Consider the following 21157-nt stretch of genomic DNA (forward strand, 5'->3'; position numbering starts at 1 on the left):
ATAATTACTCTTAATTTTTTCACATCGGCTTACTTCATTGGTAAATCTTTAATATCAAAAGTCAATAATGTTGCCTATGGAGCAAGGGACGGATGACTCTCGTTGAACTTAGGGATCGTTTGGTAATAGGTATAAGTACAAATAGTGGTGAGATAAAAATTTAATGCCATTTTAATACTTATTTGGTTAGTAAATCTGATATAAGTTATTTCGAGATTAAAATTAATACCGGGATAACTTATACCTTATTGAGAGTGAGTTAATTAGTATCGGGATAACTTATATCTTCTTCTTAAAAATTATACAAATGTTATTTTTAATATAATATATCAAACAGTGAATAAAAAACAATCTCAATATAACTAATCTCAATATAACTTATCCCAACATACGTGTTACCCATAAAGCAAAAAATGTCAAAAAACAATAATAGCATTGAAGTATCCCATTTCTGCCCCTTCGCAGCAGAAAGAGAGAGTTGATGTACAAAATAACAAAAACACAGAAGACATGCATGGTCTACAACCAACCACATATCTACTACGTCCACGATTTTGACCGACTGCCCCAGACACGCAGCTGCTACGTCGATGAGAATAGATTCTCTCATTTATTTTTGACATATACGGCGGAAGACTGTACAAACCTATTTACAAACTTAATGACTACGGTATGTATTAAGTTTATTAAAATGATGTGTAATTAGTGGCTAAATCAAGATTTTCATTAAAGAAATTCAATAAATAAATAAAATAAATAGGCAAAAAATCATCTCTCTCTCTCTCTCTATATATATATATATATATATATATATATATATATATATATATATATATATATAAATCAAAATTTTTGTTTACCCGAAAAATCGGATAACGTTAAATTTAGATATGGTTCTAAGGGTATGCGAATCCCTTTGATACAAAATGAAAATACATGTATTTTTGCTATAAAATGGGAATGATGGACGGGAAAACTGAAATGAGCTAGAAAAACAAGCACAATGAAATCTTAATGTATCTTGGAGAACTTGCCTCTATTGCAGTCTATCCCCCTTTTTATAGTAGAGGATCACTGTTTTATCTATAACAACATAATAAAATAATACATATAGTGGAGGACCCATGATGGTTTGTCTCTTCCTTGATTCTCGCCAAGATTCTCTCCCTCGGCGCGGTTGTAAAGGCTCTTGTCTGCGAGCTTGGCACTGGCTCGAGTTCGGTGTTAGGTCGAACCCCCAGTCTTGGTTCGAGCTCGGTTCTGCCTTGGGGCATTGATATTTGGGGCCTGTATCGATCGGTGTTGCCCCATAGTCCGATTCGAACACGGGCTCGATAATGATATCGAGTTTTGCCGTTTATAGCGCGAAGCTCGACGTCCCTACTTCGGAATTCGTCCGAGCTTGTCATATGGATACCCTTCGATTGAAATGTCATTGTCTCGACCAGTCATTATGACTGAGAATCGATTTTGACCGTACACAGATAGTCCCCTCGTTTCTCGGAAAGGATGTGGCGAGGAACGATATAATTTCCCTGCGGCTCGATCAAATTTATGCTGACATTTCTATCGAACCCGATCTTGACGTATGTGATAGCTGTCCCATCGACTCGGTTTTACCGAAGCATTTAATGTGTGTCAGACGGTGGTCGGCCACCGCTGATACCGAATCGTCATGCCTTAGTCCATAAATAGTCTTTCCATACAACCTTTACCACTTTTGCGCCTTCTCTTCTTCCCAACTTTCTTATCTATCCTCTCTATTTCGCTGCTATGGGGCCGCCCATACCAGAATTTTGGTGCTGTCTATTTCTTCACCTTCCTTTGCACTCTTTCCTTTCATATCAATGACGAAAACTTCCAAAACCGTACCTCAGAAGGAGAAAGCTTCTTCCTCACGGTCGTCTGATGATAAGGCGCCGGTGGAGCCGTTAGTTCATGACTAGGTTCCTGGCCCATGCACTTTGAAGACCGATTTTAAGGTGGAGAATCCTTCCTCCGTTCCGGGTCGATGTGAACACGTATCGATGTATACGTGATCTATAACGGAGGATCACCTCGAGGCCGTCCGAAAAGACTGCAACTGGGGTTCTGAGGTCGTGTTGCAAATTTCATCTTCCGATGAGAGTGTTACCACTTACGTGGAAGGGTTTTTAAGTGTTTATACTTATCCCTTCACACTGGGACCCGTCGACCCGGTGATTATTGATTTCTGCAAAAGGTATCAAGTCACCCTTGGCCAAATTCATCCCTCTCTATGGCGTATAGTGATCTTGTTGCGTTTCTTCTCTATCAAAGCCGGGGGGTTGGATTTTTCTATGAACCACCTCATACGACTTTATCAGCCTCAGATCTTTCGAGGACTAATCAGACTCCATCGTTGGGCATTGAAGGCTTTGATGTCAAGCATCGATGAAGACAAGGATCGGGGTTGGATGGGTCGTTATATTCGAGTGAGGACCCGTGATTTCATTCCGAAGGAGAAGATGTCGTTCCCTGAAGAATGTAATTTTGACCGTAAGTGATTTTTGTTCACTTTTCATGTCCTTTTTCGATTTTTTCTGATGTCCTTCCCTAATGTTCAGCTTTCCCTTGGATGCCACAAGCGGTGCCTGACCTCGAGGACTAGGTTCGAAAGTTAGCCTCGACCTCCTCTTACGCCGAGCGCGCTTGGCGCGATTTGGCAAAAGGCAGATGGGAGGCCAAGAACCATGGTGAGGTTTGCTTCTTGTTTCCTTCGAAGTATTCTTTGCGTTCTATTCGTTACTGATTTCCTTTTGTGCAGGCGTAACCAGGGATGCCGCTTTGAGGCCTTCGAGCGGTGAAGAAGGAAACAAGTCCCAAGTCCCTAAACAGGGGGGAGATAAGAAGCGAAGAGCTTCCTCTCGGTCAGAGGACCCCAAGCCCAAAACTCGAAGGGTGCGGAGAAAAGTAATTGCCCTTTCGATTGACTCGGTCCATCGACTGAGAGAAGAAGAAGAAGAAGAAGAAAATAGCTCCTCGGCTTTGGTAGTCCGATCTACGGAGGCCATCAAGGTTGCCAGAGCTCCCGAGCCAATGGCGGCTGTGACTGCCGGGGTTGTTTCCGAAGACCTGAGTCTCGACCGGAGTACTCTGAGTGATTTGCTCGGGGCTATGACAATGGGTCATTCGCCTTCTCTTCCATTTTTTTCTGAGGAGGCGTTGAAGGAAGCTCGAAAGTTGAAGGCTCCCGATATCGACGAAGGCTCTGGTGCAGGGGATCCTTTTAGGGATTGTTTTACTGGAGTCGACGATGGTTCCGATATTGGTGACGCTTCTATTTTATTAGAGGAGGCTCAGCGTTTCATTACTCGGGTAATGATTCTTCCATACTTGGTTTCTTTGTTCTTTTCCATACTTGACTCGTATTTCTTACTGTGCAGGCCATTAGTAGGTTTCGAGTCGATCTTAGCCAGTGTGAGGCCGAGCTCCAGAAGGTCTCAGGTGAGAGAGATGCCCTGCGGCTTCTTTGCAGCCAAAAGGACGAGGCTATAAAGGACCTCCAAGCGGATTTGGCTAAGGTCCATGAAGAAGGGGTCGAGCTCGATAAGCAGGTGAGCCTCGTTCTATTAAAGTATAGGTCTGACTCAACCGTGGAAGTTAACCCTTCATTGTCTCAGTTGCAGCAAAAGATCAAAAAGATCGGGTTACTTCGAGAAGAAGTCGATCAAATCCGAGCTGAATGCAATCGGTGGAAGGAGACCCTCGACCGCCTGGCAGCGGAAAAAGAAACCATCTTAACAAAATTATTATCGGCCGACGTTCAACTTCGAAGTGCCAAGCAAAAGGGGCCGGTTCAAGCTAAGAAGATCGAGGAGCTTGAAACACGACTTGCTGAGGCTAAGGCGGAGGTTGAGTCGTCGAAAGTCTTGGCGGATAAGTCCATTGCTGTATATCGGGCTGATGCTGAGGCTGCTCAGATGGAGGCCCGGGAAGCGGCGAAGACCGCCGATACTCGAGCTCATTGGGTTGCCGAACTTGCCAAATGTAGGTCTCGGAGGGAGACCCTCGAGGAGATACACGCTCGAGGTTTCGACCTTACCGAAGATGTAAAAAAGGAAAAAGAGCTCGAAGCGGAAGCTGAAGCCTTGGCTTCTGATGATGATGGTAGCAAAAGCGGATCCGAGGATGGGGAAGAGCTCGATCAGGAAGCTTAATTTCTAATTCTTCATGTTTTCAATTTAATCACGTAGGCAATTTTTGTATATATATGTATAACGAGGTCGACTTGTTTTTGTTTTGTGAAGACTTTTGATCGAATGCTGACCTTGTAATCTCTCTGATCGATCAGATTTGTAGCCCCTAGGTTTGCTTGTTGATTCGATGATTCAAACTTTGAAGGAACATAATCTGTAGGTGTAATGTACTGGTTGAGTTAATGTAAACTCAAAGTAAAAGTAGCTTATTAGCCGTTGAGTGAATGTTTTGAACTTGAAATATTGTAGCCCGTAGGCGTAATGGTCGAGTGGGTGCTTGTTCGAACTCGGAACAATAGTAGCCCGTAGGCTTAATAGTCGAGTGAATATTTCAAACTCGAGATAGTGTGGCCCGTAGGCGCAATAGTCGAGTGAGTGTTTGCTCGAACTCGAAATAAAGATAGCCCGTAGGCTTAGTCGAGTGAATGATTCGAACTCAAAGTAATGTGGCCCGTAGGCTTAATGGTCGAGTGAGTGCTTGCTCGAACTCGGAATAACAGTAGCCCATAGGCTTAATGGTCGAGTGAGTGCTTGCTCGAACTCGGAATAATAGTAGCCCGTAGGCTCAATAGTCGAGTGAATGTTTCGAACTCGGAATGTCGTAGCCCGTAGGCGCAATGGTCGAGTGAGTGTTTGTGCGAACTCAAAATAACAGTAGCCCGTAGGCTTAATAGTAGAGTGAATGATTCGAACTCGAAGTAATGTAAGTAGCCCGTAGGCGTAATAGTCGAGTGAATGTTTTGAACTCGAGATAATGTGGCCCGTAGGCGCAATGGTCGAGTGAGTGTTTGCTCGAACTCGAAATAAAGATAGCCCGTAGGCTTAGTCGAGTGAATGATTCGAACTCGAAGTAATGTAAGTAGCCCGTAGGCTTAATATTCGAGTGATTATTTCGAACTCGGAATGAAAGTAGCCTGTAGGCTTAATTCTGGTTGCACAATAAATCTCAAGTCATTGCACGTGTTTATGTTTGGGCCAATCTATATGAGCATGGTTCATTTTGACCATTTGGCTCTTACAATTTTTCCTGTTGGAACCCTATTGTTGTGAGATGACTTTCTTGCATCTGAACTCGATGTATTTGAGGGCCCTGATGCCCCCCGGTATTCGAGGTCGGTTGGAAAGAGGCCTCGGATATTGTCAAAAGTGCAGCACGATCGATGGTTGCCTCATTAAAAACCTTGCCGAAAAAACCATTTGGGAGAAAATCGGTCTAAGGAAAAAAGAGTGCAACGCGTGCTTTTAAGCGAAAGATCTTCTTCAGCTCTTGTTCGGACTTTTACATGGGTCAGTTAGATGAATATGGAAAGGTCGTACCTTAGCAGTAGTACCGTTTTAGATGTGATACATTCCAACTGCTTGATAGTTGTTTGCCGTTTATGATGCCGAGCCTGTATGATCCTTTTCCAACATTCTCGAGCACCTGGTATGGTCCTTCCCAATTTGGTCCTAATTTTCCTTCGTTTAGATTCCGAGTATTGATGGTGACTTTTCTTAATACTAAGTCCCCGGGCTTGAAATGGCGAAGTTTAGTTCTTCGATTATAATATCTTTCGATTCGTTGCTTTTGGGCGGCCAATCGGATGAGGGCAGCTTCTCGTCCTTCGTCCGATAATTCAAGGCTGGTGTTCATAGCCTCGTTATTTGATTCTTCCGTCATGAATTGAAATCTGGGACTAGGTTCACCGACTTTGACTGGTATTAATGCTTCGGAACCATATACTAAGGAGAATAGGGTCGCTCCCGTACTGGATTTTGACATTGTTCGGTATGCCCAAAGGACTTCGGGCAGGATTTCTCTCCATTTTCCCTTCACGTCGTTCAATCTCTTCTTCTGGTTTTGAAGAATAGTCTTGTTTGTTGATTCGGCCTGACCGTTCCCACTGGGGTGGTATGGTATTGATAATATCCTCCTTATTTTGTGATCTTCGAAGAATTTTGTGATTTTGCTACCAACGAATTGCTTCCCATTGTCACACACTATTTCGTCGGGTATCCCGAATCGGCATATGATATGATCCCAAATAAAGTCTATAACTTCTTTCTCTCTTATTTTCTCGAACGCCTGCGCTTCAACCCATTTAGAAAAATAGTAAGTCATAAATAAAATAAATTTGGCTTTACCTGGGGTCGATGGCAGAGGGCCGACGATGTCCATTACCCATTTCATGAATGGCCATGGGGATAGGACCGAGTGAAGTTGCTCTCCGGGTTGATGGATCATTGGCGCAAACCTTTGACATTTGTCACATTTACGAACAAATTCTTTCGCATCCTTGCCCATATCGATCCAATAATACCCCGCTCTGATCACTTTTCGAACTAATATGTCGGCACTGGAGTGATTGCCACAAGTGCCCTCGTGTACTTCCCGGAGGATGTAATTGGTATCTCCCGGACCCACGCATACCGCCATCGGTCCATCAAATGTTCTTCGATATAGTGTTCCGTCCGCAGCCAACGTGAATCGAGCAGCTTTAGTCCGTAGGGCCCTGGAATCTTTAGGGTCTGAAGGGAGCTTTCCATTTCTTAAGTATTCAATATACTTGTTTCTCCAATCCCAGGTTAAGCTAGTAGAATTTATTTCGGCGTGCCCATCTTCGATTACCGATCTTGAAAGTTGAACGATAGTCCCCGAGCTCAAATCATCTATCTCGACCGACGATCCCAAATTTGCAAGAGCATCGGCCTCATTATTCCGTTCTCGTGGAACATGCCGTAGGGTCCATTGTTTGAAATGGTGTAAAGTGATAAGCAGTTTGTCCAAATACCTTTGCATCCTACCTTCTCGGACTTCGAAGGTTTTGTTTACTTGACTCACCACCAGCAAAGAGTCACAATGCGCCTCAATGACTTCTGCTCCCAAGTTTCTAGCTAGTTCGAGACCTACAATCATGGCTTCATACTCGGCCTCGTTGTTAGTTAATCTGATAGTTTTAATAGCTTTCCTAATAATGTTACCCGTGGGGGGTTTCAAAACTATGCCTAACCCGGACCCCTTTATATTCGAAGCACCGTCCGTAAAAAGGATCCATACTCCGGACGATATACCCGATTTCAAAAGGAGTTCCTTTTCGACTTCGGGTATGAGGGTTGGCGTGAAGTCGGCCACGAAGTCTGCCAAAATTTGAGACTTGATGGCCGTACGGGGTTGATATTCGATATCGTATCCACTGAGTTCGATGGCCCATTTGGCCAATCGGCCTGATAGTTCGGGCCTATGTAAAATATTACGGAGTGGGCAGGTGGTTAATACGCTTATGGGGTAACATTGAAAGTACGACCTTAACTTTCTAGATGTGCTTACCAGCGTAAGTGCCAATTTTTCTAAGTGCAGATACCTAGTTTCCGCTTCTCCTAAGGTCCGACTTACGTAATAAACGGGAAATTGCATACCTTGATCTTCTCGAACTAGGACACTGCTTACGGTGACTTCCCATACCGCCAAGTACAAGTATAGTTTTTCGTCAATTTTTGGAGTGTGAAGCAGTGGTGGGCTCGATAGATATCGTTTCAAATTCTGTAACGCTTGTTGGCATTCCGGTGTCCAGGCGAAGTCGTTCTTCTTTTTGAGTAGGGAGAAAAATTTGTGACTTCGATCTGATGATCTTGAAATGAACCGGCCTATGGCTGCAATTCTTCCCGTTAACCTTTGTACAACTTTCATGCTGTCCACGATGGTGATGTCTTCGATAGCCTTGATTTTGTCAGGGTTGATCTCAATTCCCCGATTTGACACCATGAAGCCGAGGAACTTGCCCGAACCGACCCCGAAAGCACATTTTTTGGGGTAGAGCTTTATGTTGTATTTCCGCAGAATCTCGAACGTTTCCTGCAAATGGGCCAAATAGTCCTTTGCGCGCAGGGACTTAACTAGCATGTCATCAATATAGACTTCCATTGTTTTACCTATTTGTTCTTTGAATATTCTGTTTACTAGGCGTTGATAAGTAGCTCCTGCATTTTTTAGCTCGAAGGGCATTACGTTATAACTATATGTTCCATGTCGGGTCACAAATGAAGTCTTTTCCCGGTCGTCCGGGTTCATCTGAATTTGATTATACCCGGAATAGGCGTCGAGAAAGGTGAGGATCTCGTGGCCAGCCGTGGCATCGATCATGCGATCGATGTTGGGTAGTGGAAAGGAATCTTTGGGGCATGCTTTGTTCAAATCCTTATAGTCCACACACATTCTAAGTTTGTTTCCTTTTTTAGGTACTACAACTACATTGGCTAGCCATTCGGGGTATTTTACCTCCCGAATGGACCATATCTTGAGAAGTTTGGTTACCTCGTCCTTTATGAATGCGTGCTTTTCCTCGGACTGGGGCCTTCTTTTTTGCTTCACCGGTCTGAACCTAGGGTTCAAGCTTAGCTGGTGCGCTGTTATGTCCAGCAGGATCCCTGTTATATCTAAATGGGACCAGGCAAAAAAGTCGATGTTATTGATAAGAAATTGAATGAGTTTCTTCCTGAGTTCGGGGCTCAAATCCGTTCCCAGGTATACCTTTCATTCGGGCCAGTGTTCGATCAGTATGATTTGCTCCAGTTCCTCAATTGTTGATTTGGTGGCATCGAAATCATCGGGGGTTACGAAGGATCGAGGGATCCATCGGTCGTCATCATCTTCTTCAATGTTCTGCTTGCCTGGCTGGGTCGAAGCCGATGTCTGTGATTGCTATTTGGCGCTGTGCTCTCCGATTGTGTCTCCTTCTGAACCTGATCCTTTTATCGGCGAAGACGAGGATATTGATTTTGCTTCTTCGACGGAGAACATTTCCTTTGCGGCCGGTTGTTCTCCGTACACTATTTTGACACCTCCCGATGTTGGAAATTTGAGGACCTGGTGTAGGGTCGAGGGTACGGCTCTCATGTTGTGGATCCACGACCTTCCGAAAAGGGCGTTATATCTCATATCACCTTCGATCACGTGAAACTTTGTTTCTTGGATGGTTCCGGCCACGTTTATTGGTACAGTAATCTCGCCTTTGGTGGTTTCACATGCCATATTGAATCCGTTTAGAACCAGAGTTGCGGGTACGACCTGATCTTGCAGGCCGAGCTGTTCTACGACCCTCGATCTGATGATATTGGCCGAGCTACCTGGATCAATTAACACACGCTTAATCTTAGTTTTATTCATGAGTACGGATATTACCAGTGCATCGTTATGGGGTTGGATGATTCCCTCTATATCTTCATCACTGAAGGACAAAGTCCCTATGGGTGTATAATCTTGAGTTCGAGATCGCGTTTCCCTCATAATTGATGTTTTAGTGCGTTTAAGCATCGGTCCCTGAGGGGCATCGACGCCGCCGATGATCATGTGAATGACGTGTTGCGGTTCTTCTGGCTCATTTTGCTTGCCGAATTCCTTGTTCCTAAAATGGTTCTTCGCCCTATCACTCAAAATTCCCGAAGGTGTCCTTTGTTAAATAAGCGGGCCACTTCCTCTCTTAGTTGCCTGCAATCTTCCGTTCTGTGGTCATGAGTGCCATGATATTCGCACATTTGATTAGGATTCCTTTGGGCAGGATCAGTCTGTATGGGTCGAGGTCATCTGGTGTCTTTGATGCGTCCGATAGCCGATACGATGGCGGATGTACCAATATTGAAGTTATACTCCGATAATCGAGGGACTTCTATAGGATCGGCATATTTATCAAAGCCGCTCTTGCTCATAAGTCACCGAGAATTTTATCCCCGATCAGTCCTTCGATTTTTTCGAACCGCATCACGTGCTGAACCGTTGTTCATCCGATCTGTGCCGTACGGTTGGTATCGGTCTCTGTTTGACCTTTGTTCTCTGTTGATTTCCCTCTGATTTTTAGTGGTTGTGTGGTTCTGACGTATGGGCCCATACGGAGCTCCCAATTGATCATCTTCAACCCTGATTTTTGATTGATACCGGTTGTGTACATCTGCCCAAGTTATTGCTGGGTACTCGATCAAATTTTTTTTCAGCCGACGTGATGCTGTTGAACTTAGCTCGTTCAGTCCTTGGGTGAAAGCTTGTACGGTCCAATCGTCTGCGACTGGTGGCAAGTCCATACGTTCCATTTGAAATCGAGATACGAATTCCCTCAGCATTTCGTTACCCCTTTGTTTTACTTTGAAGAGATTCGATTTCCTTGTTGCAACCTTTATGGCACCAGCATGTGCTTTTACGAACGAATCTGCTAACATGGCAAAAGAATCGATGGAATTTGGTGGTAAGTTGTGATACCAGATCATTGCTCCCTTTGCGAGGGTCTCTCCAAGCGTTTTCAATAATATGGATTCGATCTCATCATCCTCCAAATCGTTGCCTTTGATGGCATATGTGTAGGAGGTGAAGTGTTCGTTAGGATCGGTCAGACCGTTATATTTGGGAATTTCGGGCATACGAAATTTTTTGGGGATTGGTTTTGGGGCCGCGCTCGAGGGAAAAGGCTTTTTGTATGAATTTTTTCGAATCGAGCCCTTTTGTCTTTGACGGAGCCCCCGGGATTTGATCGACCCTAGCGTTATACGTTTCCCTTATCCCCACGGTGGGTGCCAAACTGTTTACCCGAAAAATCGGATAATATTAAATTTAGATATGGGTCTAAGGGTATGCGAATCCCTTTGATACAAAATGACAATACAGGAATTTTTGCTATAAAATTTGAATGATGGACGGGAAGACTGAAATGAGTTAGAAAAACAAGTACAATGAAATCTTAATGTATTTTGGAGAACTTGCCTCTATTGCAGTCTATCCCCTTTTTTATAGTAGAAGATCACTGCTTTATCTATAACAACATAATAAAATAATACATATAGTGGATGTCCCATGATGGTTTGTCTCTTCCTTGATTCTCACCAAGATTCTCTCCCTCGATGCGATTGTAACGGCTCTTGTCTGCGGGCTCGGTGTTAGGTTGAATCCCCAGTCTTGGTTCGAGCTCGGTTCTGCCTTGGGGCATCGATATTCGGGGCCTGTATCGATCGGTGTTGCCCCGTAGTCCGATTCGGACACGGGCTCGATAATGATTTTGAGTTTTGCCGTTTATAGCGCGAAGCTCGACGTCCCTACTTCGAAATTCTTCCGAGCTTGTCATGTCGATACCCTTCGATTGAAACGTCATTGTCTCGACCGATCATTATGACTGAGAATCGATTTTGACCGTACATAATTTTTATTAAAGAAAAAATCATATATATATATATATATATATATATATATATATATATGTCTAAGAAGAAGGTACTAGGTTCTTAAGGGTTAAGGGCACGAAGAGGGGTAAGGGGAGGGTTCCTTAAGGGTACTTTTCTTAAGGGGATTTAAGGGTACGGGGTAAGAGTACTTTTATTGGTACCCTATGGGTCCTAAGGGTGCGGTACCAGTACCTAGGGGTAATTTTAAATTAAAATTTTAAAAAAATACCAGTGTGTCGGTCATCAACAAATTTTTAAAGTCATAAAAATCACAAATTTCTTTTATTTGTTTAGAAATAAAAATGCTAGTGTGTCGTTCATCAACAAATTTATAATCAATAATGCATTTTTGCATAGCCCAGTTGTTATCTATCCAATGACATTTAACTGTTAAGTAATCATAACCATTTACACTACGGCCTACTCTATAATATAAGTAGAAAAATAAATACCGTAAATATTGTTGATATTCATGTTAAATTTTAAAACATCAAGAAAACCCTTGAAAAGTAGGACTATACGTTTCTTGTATGCAACAAACAAACCCGTCAGATGGCAGAAGACTAAAAAGCATACCCTTTACAACAACTATTTTGGGTATATTTTCCCTATCTTTCTTTTGGTCATAATGGAGAAGACCTCCCGTCACAAGGTTAATCTGTGGTTGTACAGTATGAGAACCGTGCCCGGATTGAGTACGATTTGTTTCAAAACAGGGACGCCCCCTCCCTAGCAAGCCAAAAATCTTTATGATGAAGTTACATATGCTTCATTAAATCTCCCGTTCCACCATGACTAGATTTATTTTTGAAAGATAATCGTTGTTTATAAAGTTTATAAATAGCTTTTTCATTAGCCTTATAATGCGTAAGCCATTACAAATAAATTGTTCTTTATTACGTTCAACTAGTTCTCTAGTGGGAGGTAATGGAACATTAGCTCCAAACTGAGATTGATTCTGAGTTGGAGCTGCATGAGCAGAAATAGTAGTTGTTTCATCTAAGTTCTCTTCTTCCTCACTACAAATATCAAAATTATCATATTGTGCTTGTAGTGTTTCGTCATATAGTGGTTGATAATTAACATTATCATCATGATATTCAGGTGTTTCATCTACATGAGTGAAGTCGTCAACATGAGTAGGTGCACTAGAGCTAGCATTACTCTTAGTCAATTTTTTAAACACGTTTTTTACTTGTTTAGGAACCATTTCTATTAATTAATAATGAAAATAAAAATAAATAGCAACACAAATATAACAAAAATAAATGCAAAAATTAATAAGAGTTGGAGCAAATATACCAAACGCCAACATAAACGCCGACGTATAATTGGTGTTGATGGAAGAAAATTGCTCCAACTAGTATGTAGCGCCAAGAAAAAAATACGCCACTGAGTACTTGATGTTGATGCTTGAAAAGTTATACCAAAATAATTGAGTACTACAAACATTAATTGCAATTAAAGATAAAGGAGATAGAGAATTAGAGAGATACGAGAATTTTTGAATGAAAATTGAAAGAATGAAATGGGATTTTATAGTTTTAAAATAGGGCCAAAAGGTATTTGAACAAACTAGGGTTAAAAACATAAAATAAGGGGTATGGAAGATGTTGGGGGGCTAAGGAGGCAAAAATAGTCGTTTTTGGCATAGCCGTTGGCTAACGGTATAAAAACGGTCAAATTGTTTTTAAAAAAAGGTAATGGTACCGGTTTGGTACCTTAAGAATACCAACCAGGCCAGTACTAAGGGTATTTTTTTTTCTCTGGTACTCTCACATTACCCTTACCCTTTACCCAAATTCCTACCCCTACCCCTACCCCCAATCCGGATAGATACGGTGCAGTAGATCCTTGTGACTTAAGAATCTCTCCGTGACTTAAGAATCAACTATTTTTTCTTTTACCCCTCCTATTTAAATACTTCACCCATTTTAATCTTGTTAACAGAAGAACAAGACAAAACGAAAAGAAACAACAATAATATACAGTTTGGGGAGATTAATGTATGTAGTCCTTACTCTTATCTTGTGAAGATAAAGAAGTTGTATTAAATATACCCTCAGCTCAATCCGATACGAGTATGGGTAATACCCTCCCTTAAGACAGCCTTACCCCAGCTCCACTCCCGTATTCAACTAGTAAGAAGTAACTCTATATGATACGTCTAATTTGATTATATTAAGATAAAATAAGTAACATATTATATAAAAGTTTAAATAAATTAATTATGCAAAGAACAATTACTCTACTTTTCAATTCCTTCGTTCTTTTATTTTGGTTTAAAATTGACTCCGTCGGTAATATTTTACTTGCTTTCTTTTGATTTAATGGTCATTAATTAGTGGGGCAGAAGAAGAGATTTCAGTTTTAATAGCGAACTTCGTGGAGTTGAATAAAGAAAACTCATTATCCTGTGTTAATAGAATATTACTCTATTGTCCTATAGTGCGTCTAATTAGTATATAATTCTCTACTAGTTCAATTACTACCAGAATCATAGAACTAGCACGAGGAAATTGATAATAAAATATAAATAATGTAATATGATTACTTATCTAGAAAGGGCTACAAGGAGATCACAGAACAAATAATGAAGAAATACAAACAGGTTATGGGATTAATATCCGAAGATAGCATAGTCTATCAGAACAAAATAACAGTTACGCATGTGCTCATTTCTTTTTTCTTTTAATGATTTAGAAAAATTGCTTATTTGAAATTCCAATTATGGATTAGCGATAAGGTGATGTGACCAGATTTGGTTGAAAAAAATGTGCCTCTTTTAATTTGCTTTTGGATTAGACTTGAAAGAATTAGCTTTAGGTTTGGTTGCTGGAAAACAAATATTCGTGTTTGGATTTAATTTTAAAAATTATTCTGTCTGAATTTCTGTTTCAAATTGTTTACCCTTAAAATCGGATAACAATTAAATTTATAAGTAGTTTTAAGGATATGTAATTTCACTTGGCACAAACTGAGAAATATAAGAATTGAAGTTAGAAATTAACTGTAAAATGAAACAAGCCAATGTAACGCACAACTTCTGCCCTCGAGCTAGGTCGCCCTCGAACCAACTGAGTATATTATTGAAAAGTAAGAACTGACCAACTGAATAAAAGAGCATAAGAGAGAAAACGTAATATATTGCTTTGTTATGAGTGTCCTTCCAAAATAATTGGAACCCTCTTTATATAGTAGAGGGGTTCTACATATGGTACAATTCTAAATAGAGAAGGAAATCTTCTGATTGGCTAATCAACCGGTCTTGACTCGATATATGCCGAGATCTCCGCCACGATCCTCACCCGGTCACGGATTACTCGGCATTCTGTTATTCGACCTAGCAGGCTTCCTTCGATCTCGCTAGATCTTTATCCTTCTCGGTCTCGACCTTAGCTGGTCTCGATCGGTCCCTGAGTCACGAGCTAGGAAATATTTATTCATGTAACGATCCAATATAACTTGGGATTGAACCTCGGTCTGCCACCCCAGTCTCGATTAACCATACAAAATCGGGCAAGTACGATTTTGACCGTATACAGACAGTCCCCTTATTTTTTAAAGAGTAATGACAAGAAACGATTTGAGCCTTCGATCATGACGTAATCGTCGTGACATAAGCAGTAGAAGTGACAAAAATGTCTCGTCGGTATATCTCCCTAGGTATTTAATGCACGTCAGTCGACGGTCGGCCACTACCAGTTTTGAACCGTCGTTGTGAAAACGATAAATAGCCCCTTTCTTCATCATTCCAAACTTTTATTTACGAAACTTTTCCATTCCTATCTCCATAGTTTTTCGCCTTCTCCAAAGCCCCCTATTTCCAAGTTTTCAAATTCCATTGCTTGTTCTTCTTAAAACACCAAATACTTCAATCTCCATTCTCCTTCGTTCACAAAAACTAAATGGCAAAAACATCTAAAACCGTTATGTAGAAATAGGCTTCTTCCTCATCTCGGTCGGCCAGCGAGAAACCAGTGGTGGAGCCACGCCTTGAGGAACTTATTCCCGGGGTGTGTGTTATTGATTTCGATTTTAAAGTCGAGAAAACCTCATCGGTTGCTGGTCGATGCGAGCCGGTATCGAGATATATATGCTCGATACCCAAAAGCCTTATTGATCTGGTGAAGAAAGATTGCAATTGGAAAAACAAAGAAGTTATGATACCGGCACCAGAGGAAGCGATCACTACCCACGTGGAAGGGTACCTGAGTGTTTGCATTTATCCTTTCACGCTGGGTCCTCTAGATCCGGTCATCGTCGATTTTTGCAAGAAATACCAGGTGACCCTCGTCCAAATTCACCCTTATTTCTGGAGGATCGTGATACTGCTCCGTTTCTTTGTGAGCAAATTCGACGGGCTTCCCTTCACCCTCGACAACCTCGTAAGATTATATAGCCCTTGACTCTACCGAGGCGGACTGATAAAGCTTCAACGCTGGTCTACCAAGGTGTTCACATCAAGTATAGATGAAGACAAAGATCGGGTCTGGATGGGCCGGTTTGTTTGGGTGAAGACCTCGGACCTAATCCCGTCTGAGAGTATGCCATTTCATGAGAAATGAAATATGAAACGTAAGTATGATCCCGTTTTTAGTTTTTGTTGTTTTTACTTCTTCATCTTTTCTTATCAGTGTTTTTCTCGACGTAGCCGTTGCTTAGATGTCGGGTGCAGTTCCCCACCTAGAGAACTGGGTCAGGAGCCTGGTTTCAACGTCAACATGCCCCGAGCGCGTGTGGCGCGATTTGTCAAAGGGCTAGTGGGAGGCTCGTATTCATGGTTAGCCTTCTTCTTGGCTTGCCGTTCAAGCATCTTTTCAAACATGAGTTTACTTACTTTCTCCTTTTGTAGGTCTAGGAAAGGATGTGGCTATGAGACCCCCGTCTGGTGACGAAGAAGCCTTGCCGCCTATCTCAAAACCGGCGAAGGTGATTAAAAGAAAAAGGGCCTTGGACTCCGAGGGTCAAAAACCCAAGAAAAGAACGGCCCGTAAACCCAAGGGGAACATAATCCCACTGACTATGGAGTCGGTCCAAAGACTAAGGGATGAAGAAGAATAAGAAGAAGGTGATTATGGGCTAGTGGCCCGTGCTCGAGCTAGCACCGATACTCAGAAGACTTCGGAACCGGTGGATGTCGATACTGCTCCGTCTAGGTTCGACGAGGTCGAAGGGGAGACTCCGACCCAAGTTCCTGAATTGAGGGGAACCGAAGATACTTTACCTCGGGTTGACGAGACCATTGAAAAGGCGGTGGATGCCGATGCATAAACTGGGCTTGAGGTTCGTCGAGAGGGAGGCGGTTCCCCAAAAAACCTACTTGGGGTAATAGAGATTGGAGATTCCCTCTCATTTCCTTCATTTTTCCAGTCGATGATACGTGATGCTCAGGCCGTGGAGATTTGTCACGGGGAGGGGGCCCACGAGGAGGAAGATCCTTTCTGTGGTTATTTTGCTGGGGTAGAAGATGTCGCCGGTCTGAGTGACTTGGAGGCCCCAAAGAAGAGCTCGGGCGAGGAATGGAAAAAGAACATGGACCGCCTTGCCTCAAAAAAGAGGCTGCCCGAACTCAACTGGCCTCGGCCGAGAACCAACTCCGAAGCTTGAAAGAGAAAGCCTTGGTGCAAGCCAATAAAATCGAGGAATTCCAGTCTCAGTTAGGCTCAACAACTTCTGATCGAGAGAGACTGGCTACAGAACTTGCAGCGGCCAAATCGGAGGTCGAAATAGCCACAACTAATGCTGATGCGATGGTGGCCGTCAACCGGTCCGATGTTGAGGCTGCTCAGGTTCGAGCAAAGGAGGTTGCCGAGGCTGCTCAGGCTCGAGCAAACTGGGTTGCCGAGCATGCTAAATGCCAGTCTTGGAGGGAGACTCTCCAGGAGATCCATGCTCGTGGCTTCGATCTTATAGCCGAGATCGAGAATGCTAAGGAGCTTGAAGCGGAAGCCAGAATGTTGGCCTTTCCTGATGATGATGATACCGGGAGTATGACCGGATCTAAAAGTGAAGGAGGACTCGAGGGCGGAGATGCTGCTCCCGGAGAGGACTAAGTCCTTTAGTATTTTTTGTATTTCTTTTAAGACCGTTTTGGTCTTTTGTAGAGAAATTTGATCGGGCCATGTTGACTTTGTAAATGATTTTTGACGTGCATATATATAAAAACTTTATTCCTTTTTGCCTTATAAAATTATGAAGTTGTATTCTAATGTCCGAGGTTTAGACAATTTGATTGAAACGAACTAGTATAGCCCTTAGACTTTACGATCGAGTGAGTGCTTGCTCGAACTTGAAGTAAGGTAACTCTTAGTTTTTTTTTATTTGAGCGAGGATGGTCTCTCGAACTCAAAGCAAAAACAACCCTTAGGCTTTTGTATTAGGCCGATATAGCCTTTGTAAAAAGATTGTTTGTGGCTTTCTCCCCTTTTTGGCTTGAAAAAGTTTTTTATCATTTGTATTTGCAAAACTTGTAATGCCTTATCATGCAATAAGGAACGTTTCGGGAGTTCGAACAATTTTGTACTCATTAGAGTTTTCGAGGCATGATATTATCGAAGCCTTTTATGATTTTGCCCGGGGTAGACCTTTTAACCGGTTTATGAGAGAATTCGAAGGCCTATTTTGTTATGAAATTCGTACGTCTCTGAACCGTGTTAATTCGTCCGTAGCCTTTTTAATTCAGGATTTGCCCATTGGGCTTATTTTACCGTTTTACTTCGAGCTTGCTGGAAGTGTCTGTCCTCGAGTGGGGTGGCCTTGGCCTATAAAAATCTAGGGTTGCCTAAAAGGTCTTATGACCTCGGAGTTTTAATGATTCGATCTCGTTTCTTTTTGGACGGCAGTTCCCGAGCGTAGGGGTAATTATCCGAACTCTGGTCATGGTTGGCCCTTAAGCCTGTTTACATAATAGATCGAGAGTTTGAAATTGTAAAGTAGAAAACTTTTTTTATGGCATGAGATGTCGGCAAAGAAAAATACTTATCTTTATAAATGATTATACATGCGTACATGTTCTGTGTCAAGGCTCGAGCAAACTACGCGGGCACGATTCGTTTGACCGTTTGGCCCTTACAAATTTTTTCTATCGAGACCCTGCTGCCATGAAGTAATTTCTTCGCATCAAAGTTCACATTCGAGGGCAATGCTCCCCAGTATTTGAGGTTGATTGTAAAGAAACCTCAGATATTTTTGAATTGTTCTAAGTTAGGACGATCAATGGTTGCCTCATTAAAAACCTCGCCGGAAAACCCATTTGGGACAAAATCGGTCTAAGGGAAAAAGAGTGCAATGCGTGCTTTCAGACCTAAAGGCTTCGTGTCGAAGAATCCATCGCTGTTTCTGGTCGAACACTTGCAAGGGTTAGTTTAAAATATAAATGAAAATGGAAGGGGCCGTACCTTAGCAGTAGTATAGTTTTAGGTGCGATACATTCCAATTTCTCAGTAGTTGTTCGCCATTCATCGTGTCGAGCTTGTAGGATCCTTTTCCAATAATTTTGAGAACCTGGTACGGTCCTTCCCAGTTCGAACCCAGTTTCCCTTCATTCGGATTTTAGGTGTTAAGGGTAGCTTTTCTTAGCACCAAGTCCCCGATGTTAAAATGTCAAAGATTGGCTCTTCGATTGTAGTACCTTTCAATCCGCTATTTTTGAGCAGCCAATCGGACGAGAGCGGCTTCGCGTCTTTCGTCTAACAATTCTAGGCTTGTATTCATGGTCTCGTTATTCGACTCCTCTGTTGCATATCGAAACCTGATGCTAGGTTCTCCGACCACGACCGGGATCATATCTTCAACGCCATAAACTAACGAGAACGGTGTTGCTCCGGTGCTGGATTTCGATGTTATGCGATATGCCCATAGAACCTCGGGTAGTATTTCTCTCCATTTTCCTTTGGCTTCGGTCAATCTCTTCTTAAGATTTTGGATGATGGTTTTGTTGGTTGATTCGGCTTGTCCGTTCCCACTGGGATGATAAGGTGTTGATAGGATCCTTTTGATCTTGTGATCCTCGAGAAATTTAGTTACTTTTCTGCCGATGAATTGTTTTCCATTATCACATATAGTTTTGGAGGGAATCCCGAATCGACATATGATGTGGTCCCAAATGAAGTCTATGATTTCTTTTTCTCTGACTTTCTCGAAAGCCTGTGCTTCAACCCATTTAGAGAAATAATCAGTCATAAGCAAAATAAATTGAACTTTACCTGGGGCCGACGGGAGAGGGCCAATGATGTCCATTCCCCATTTCATGAAGGGCCATGGGGACAGGACCGAGTGGAGTAGTTCCCCAGGTTGATGAATCATGGGTGCATGCCTTTGGCATTTGTCGCATTTTTGAACGAACTCCCTTGCATCCTTCCCCATATCGTATCAATAGTACCCTGCTCTGATTACTTTGTGGACCAGTGATTCGGCACCAGAATGATTTTCACAAGTGCCCTCGTGAACTTCCCATAATATGTAGTCGGTATCTCCCGGTCCCAAACATATTGCCAACGGTCCATTATACATCTTTCTAAACAGCGTTCCATCGTCGGACAAAGTGAACCGTGCTGCCTTTGTGGGCAGAGCTCTAGACTCCTTTGGATCTAATAGAAGCTTTCCATTCTTTAAGTACTCTATGTACTTGTTTCTCCAATCCCAGGTTAAGCTTGTGGAGTTTATCTCGGCGTCACCTTCTTCAATTACTGATTTCATGAGTTATACGATAGTCCCCGAGTTAAGTTCGTCATCTTCGACCGATGAACCTAAGTCTGCAAGAGCGTCGGCCTCGCTGTTCTGTTCTCGAGGTACATGCTGCAAGGTCTATTCCCTAAACCGATGTAGAGTCACCTGTAGTTTATCTAAGTACCTCTGCGTTCGGCCTTCTCGGACTTCAAAAGTCCCGTTCACTTGGTTTACCACGATGAGGGAATTACACTTAGCCTCTATGACCTCCGCCCCCAAGCTTCTAGCTAGTTCGAGACCTGCAATCATGGCCTCATACTCGGCATCATTGTTAGTCAATTTTGTAGTTTTGATGGACTGTGTAACTACAATACATGTGGGTGATTTTAGTATGATGCCTAATCCGGACCCCTTCGCGTTCGAAGCACCGTCCGTAAAAAGGGTCCAGACTCCCAAAGATGTACCCGATTGTATCAGTAACCAGCGTAAAGTTAGCCACGAAGTCCGCCAAGATTTGAGACTTGAAGGCGGTTCGGGGTCGATACTCAGTATCGTACCCACTGATTTCTACGGCCCATTTGGCCAATCGACCCGAAAGCTTGGGTTTGTGCAAAATATTTCGAAGAGGATAAGTTATTACAACACATATTGGATGACATTGGAAATATGGTTTTAGTTTCCTAGAGGCGCTTATTAAAGCAAGCGCTAATTTTTCTAAGTGTGGATATCTAGTTTCGGCCTCACCTAAGGTCTGACTAACATAATAGATAGGGAATTGCATACCTTGTTCTTCTCGGATCGGGACTCCGTTTACCGCTATCTCCGAGACTGTCAAGTACAAGTAAAGTTGTTCGTCCACTTTCGGGGTGTGAAGCAGCGGCGAGCTCGATAAATACCGCTTTAGTTCCTCCAAGGCCTGTTGGCATTCCGGAGTCCATGCAAAATTGCTCTTCTTCTTAACCAGCGAGAAGAATTGGTGGCTCCTATCTGAGGATCTCAAAATTAATCATCCTAGGGCGGCTATCTGCCTCGTTAGCCTCTGCACGGCCTTTACATTATCCACTACTGTGATATCCTCGATAGCTTTGATT

Source organism: Nicotiana tomentosiformis, chromosome 2 (assembly GCF_000390325.3).
Source record: "Nicotiana tomentosiformis chromosome 2, ASM39032v3, whole genome shotgun sequence".
Classification (NCBI taxonomy): Eukaryota; Viridiplantae; Streptophyta; class Magnoliopsida; order Solanales; family Solanaceae; genus Nicotiana; species Nicotiana tomentosiformis.